This window comes from Otolemur garnettii, unplaced genomic scaffold (assembly GCF_000181295.1).
Source record: "Otolemur garnettii isolate 467f Iridium unplaced genomic scaffold, OtoGar3 scaffold00048, whole genome shotgun sequence".
NCBI lineage: Eukaryota > Metazoa > Chordata > Mammalia > Primates > Galagidae > Otolemur > Otolemur garnettii.
The window spans coordinates 13,146,409-13,151,829 of record NW_003852443.1 but is presented as its reverse complement, the minus strand read 5'-3'; the positions used below and the strand labels follow the sequence as shown (position 1 = coordinate 13,151,829).

Below are 5,421 nucleotides of genomic sequence, written 5' to 3'. Positions count from 1 at the left end.
GGCCCGGCGGTTCCGCGCCGGGAGGTAGGTGGTGCTGTTGCCGCGACTGTCTCCCTCATTGGCGCCGCGCGGAGAGGCGGAATGTTCAACTCCTGATCGGGCGGAAGCGTGGGAGCCCCGCTGGCCGCTGTCCCCGCGACCCCCCGCCGCCGCCCTCGTCGTGCGCGGGGCCTCCGCGCCCCCGGCTGCCGTCCGCGCCCGGCTCGGGAGGAGGTAGGGCCGGGCTGGGGGCTGCGGAAGGAGCGGGGGAGCGAGGGCGCGAGGGCGGGAGGGGGCGAGGCCGCCACGCTCGCAGGCGCCCCAGGGTCTCGGGGTTGAGGCCCTGCCGGGGTCCGGGGTCCGTGCCGAGCCAGTGCCGGGGCGGGCGTCCACCGGGCCCGGGGAGGAGGCCCGCGGGGAGCCCCTCTCGGACCCGGGGCCCGCCCGGGCGGCGGCGGGGGTCGGAGCGAGCCCTCCCTGCGAACCTCAGCCGCGGCGCCGCCAAGCGCGGTCCGCGAAAGTTCGGGCCCGTCCCGCGGAGAAGTTGGAGCGCGGAGGAGCGGGGCGCAGGCCTGGGCGCCTCGGGATCTGGACGTGCGGCTTAGGCCGGGGCGCCCCCGGGCCGGGCCCCGCGGCCTCGCAGTGGGTGGCTGGGGCACTCCCGTGAGGCCGAACGCGAGTGTCCCCAGCGGGGCAGGGTTCGGGCCACTTCCCAGCGGAGACCTTGCCTGCGCGGGGAGCGGGCTAACTTCTGCTTTTCTGCGGAACTCGGCCGGGAGCTTCTTTCTGCCCGGAGCGACCGCTCGCTGCCCTTCCTGCCGCGCGTCTGGGCGGCGTGGAGCGCCGGCTCCCTCGGCCTCTCCGGGTCCGGCCGCGGGCGTCCCCTTAGCCGACTCTCGGGCGGCGGGCTCAGCGGGCGCCCGGACCCCGCCAGGCCCGGAGCTGCGCGCCCAGGCCGCCGCCTCGCCTGCTGGCTCTTGACAGCTTTCAGATAAACTTCAACTCAGAACTGGCTAGATGACATCGAATTGCTGGAAAAGGGGGGACATCTTTGTTAGATTGCCAGAAATGTATGTTTCTGATGCGCCTTGAGACCGCGCAAAAGCACTGTTTATGGGGAACTTAATTACTATTTTTGTTAGTTTCTTTACTCAGGAAAAGAACACAATTTAGTGGTTCATGTAAACGTTATTACAATAAGCAGCTCTTATTAATAATGGGGCATGAGAGTCATCCTAGTGAATAAGTTTGAGGATATTTGAGTTGATATTGTTGTGAAGTATATTCTTATTTTACTCATGAAGCTGTTTTAGGAGAGCCTTCCAGCTTCCCTGACCTTTGTTGTAATGAATAGCCAGTGTTTAATGGATCCAAACCTACAAACATGTTTAAAGACAAAAATAAATTATTCGAGGTCAGTTAATGCCTTCTTTGTGGTCTGCCCTTCTCCTCAGTGAGATTTCATGTCCTTGGGATTTTAAAAAAAGTTATGTGCTGGCTGCATTTTAATAATGGTTTTAGTTATTTGTAGAGTCATTGTTTTAAATTCCTGATACAATAGTGAGAGATTTGGGAGATTGTAAATGAATAGGAATTTAGTGTGTTTGGAAAGAGATAATTAAGATAAAAGTGGTCTTTTGGAGCAGTGTACACTGTTTATTTTAATCTTGGAAAATTTATTCCTACTTTAACTTTTTGTGATTGTTTTGGAATTTTTTAAAACTGCAAGATATTATTTGAACCAAAAGTTTCAGAGTAAATGACCTAATTCAATTGCAAGGATTTTTTTTTCTTGTCTAGGAAAGGGAATAGAAATGATTCATCTCTCTTTCTTATTCTTTTAGGAGCTATGTAAGGACACGTTAAGGGGAAGGGGAGAGAAAGAGAGAAAAATTCAAATATTAAGCACGAGGATTTGGGTCTAAAAATGGATGGTCAAAGATCTTGGGAACTCAGGGGCCTTCTTGCCAAATAAGGAAACTTGGCAAGTTGCACTGTGTATTTTAAGTTAGCACAAGAGTGAGTGTTATTGGCAATATATTGGCTCAGTGCCTATCTGGAATGAGCAGTGAAACTGACTTTGATAGGGCTACATAATTATAAACAGGAGTTATGAGGGGCATGGAGTGAATAATCCAATCATCAGAGAAAACACTGGAGAAATCACGATGATGTTTTATTGAAAAGAGGTCTGACGTAAAGTGAAGCTGCTGGTGTAGAGTGAAAGAGCAAAGTGTTGATTTTAGAAATTGACAGATGCAGAAAAGAGAGAATGTTTTGTTTGTAAAATTGGGGAAAAGGTGTCAGTGGTGATACAGAAGTTCTTGGACTAAGATAGCGTTACATCTGTTTCCTGAGATGCTGGAAATAAAATATCAATTTGGATTATTTGTTTTCCATTTTATTCTACCCAGCACAGATCGACAGGGTGGATGTCTTATCTGTTTAAATGTAATAGCAAGAACCAAGATACCTTTTCATTTTACTGCAAGGAAGATTTAGGCTACTTCTTTTGTGGCTATTAACCTTGCCCCACTATACACAAATGGGCAGAGTTCCAGCAGTGACCAGAAAACTGTACCTGTTAGGGGAAGAGAGCTTTGAATGTTAGAGCTTAAACTGATTGGACGGATACACAGGTACTTTTATGTCAGACCCTCCTAGGGATGGTGGAACATTGATTATACACTAATAGCAGTTAAATAATCCCAACGCATTAGAAGATTGTGAGCAAAGCAGCCATACATTTCATACCCTAACCCCAGTGTCACCATTGCTAATAGGAAATTAAAGCTTCAAATTATAAACTTTAGATGGATGATAAGCAATCCAGTAATTACTGTTAATAAGAAAAGAGCCAATTTGAAGTGGAAAAAAAGGTAAATTAATAGGAATAGGCAGAATGATCTGGTCAGGAAAGACCTGAATTTGAATTCTAGTTGTGCTAAGTTAGGTAATTGGCTTGGGTTACTTTTACACCCTTGATCCTCAGTTTTCTTACGTATAGACTGGGCACAGTAATACCTGTTCCTGAGGATAAGTAGTCATTTGTTACTTGATGATAGGGATGGTTCTGAGAGAACTGCGTTTTTAAGTGTTTGGTCATTGTGTGAACAGTATACACGTACAATGTACTTACATATAAGGCTGGGTGCACATTGGCTCACACCTGTAATCCTAGCACAGGAAGATGAGGTGGGAGGATTGCTTGAGCCCAGGAGTTCAAGACCAGCTCGGGCAACATAGCGAGATGCCATCTCTACAAAAAAATTTTAAAAATTCATAGAATGTGGTAGTGCATAACTGTAATTCCAGCTGCTTGGGAGGTTGAGGCAGGAGAATAGCTTGAACACAAGAGTTCACGGTTGCAGTGAGCTACTACCAGGGCACTGTACCTCCAGTGTGAATGACAGAAAAAAATATACTGACACAAACCTAGATGGTACAGCTTACTGTATATGTTGGCTATCTAGTGTAGCCTTTGCTTCTAGGCTACGAACCTATACAGCAGGTGACTGAACTGAATACTGGAGGCAAATCGTAGCACAATGATAATTATTCGCGTGTCTAAACATGTCTTAACAGAAAAGGTACAGTAAAAATACAGTGTGAGGGACAGAGCACTTACCCTTGATTGGGGTTTCCGGCCTTGCCGGGAGGCGGCCGGGGTTGGTTCGGGGGTTGGGGGATGTTGAGGTTCCGGGGGCCTTTCTTTTCGGTTGTTTTGGCTTTGGAACGGTGTTCCCTTTTGGTTCTGTTAACTTTCCAAAATTTTTTTTTTTTTTTCGTTATTCCTTTTTTTTTAACTTTATTTTTTTTACTTTTTGCCCTTTTTATTAATACTTTTAAACACACTGTATAGCTGTACAGAAATATTTTCTGTCTTTATATCCTGTTTTCTGTTCTTAAATTTTTTTCCTCTTTAAATGTTTTGTTAAAAACTAAACAAACACATCAGCCCAGGCCTACACCGGGTTAGGATCGTTAGTACCACTGTCTTGCATCTCCACATTTTGTCCCACTGGAGGGTCTGTAGGGACGGTAACTAACATGCATGAAACTGTCGTAACCTGTGATAACAACCTCCTCTTCTGGAACACCTCCTGAAGACCTGCCCGAGGCTTACAGTTATCTTTATTCTTTTTTCTTTTTACATAGAAAGACTACACCAAAATAAGGATAAGAGGTCCATACGTAACCTAGTCAGATGGTGGTTTTGTACTGTCCATAACTGTATACACTCTACTTTGTACAGTTGGCAACACTGTAGGTTTGTTTACGTCACCACAAACGTGAGTAATGTGTTGCACGGGGATGTTGGAACAGATGCGGTGTCACTAGGTGATGGGACATTTTCAGCTCTGTTATAATCGTTCAGACTGCTGTTGTGTACGCAGTCCATCCCTGACTGAAATGTCATTATGGGGTACGTGGCAGTATAGAGACAGCACACAGAAATGCTTGAGCCAGTGCCTGAAACTTAGGCCACTGAGACTGAGTGGTAGGGAGGAGCGTTTCACCACATCTCTCGAGTTATACACAGAGCTGCTCGGCCCACTGTCCTTCAGCTTTCTGCTGCTTTAACAGAGTACCTCAGCGTGGGTAATTTATAAGGGATAGAAGTTTGTTTGGCTTACATTTCTGAAGCCTGCGAAGTCTAAGAGCATGACACTGGCATCTGGTAAGGATCATCCCAGAAGGCAGAGCAGGTGCACAGACAGAGGGGAAAAGGAGGCTGACCTCTCGAGACAGTGCGCCCCCCCTGCCATAACTGTGCTAGTCTGTTTGGGACCTAATCATCTCTTAAAGCCCTGCTACATTGGCAATTACATTCCAACCAGAGTTTTGGCAGGGATGTTCAAACCTAGCGCCCACCTATACTGACTCAGGCTTGCCCTTGATAGCCTGCTATGTTCCACCGTCATACTTAGGTGTGTATGGAGGGGTAGTAGGAGATTTTTATAAGTACTCTACTTCTTTGAGTATAGAAGCTTCTAAAATGTGTTCATGAAAGCTTTGTAATGTTTTTTGAGGGAAGAATCTGAAAATAAATGCACTTAAGTATACGGGGAGGAAGGGAGAGAGGGAAGGGGGGAGGGAAAAATCTGTGTGCTCCCATTTATGGGCACAATGTCAAGGGACATGGCACACCTCCTGGGGACAGGGCACAACTACAACAGGAATCTTACGTAACAGATGCAAACATTGTAACCTAATCACTTGTACCCTCATATTAATTGGGAATTTTTTCAAGTCATAACAAAAATTTAAAAAAAAAATACATATCTGTATGAAGAATTTGGGAGTTATATGAACAGAGGCCAGAACCGCAATCACTTAGAACCATTCTTGCAGCTGATTTTGAGTATAGCTTGTCTTGGGAGCCAATACCTTCTTTCATCTCTGGACTTCTGTACAGGAAAACCAAGAAGAGAAGGAAAG

At 46.7% G+C, this 5,421-nt stretch overlaps 1 protein-coding gene across 1 annotated transcript in view; it reads left to right on the top strand.

Moving 5' to 3' along the window:
• Positions 1–155: 155 nt before the first annotated feature.
• Positions 156–5,421, top strand: part of MAP3K20 (mitogen-activated protein kinase kinase kinase 20) — a 191,356-nt gene continuing 186,090 nt past the window's right edge. The window contains exon 1 of the mRNA XM_003791511.3: positions 156–213. The gene's annotated coding sequence lies outside the window, so the exon portion shown is untranslated. The remainder of the gene's footprint in view (positions 214–5,421) is intronic.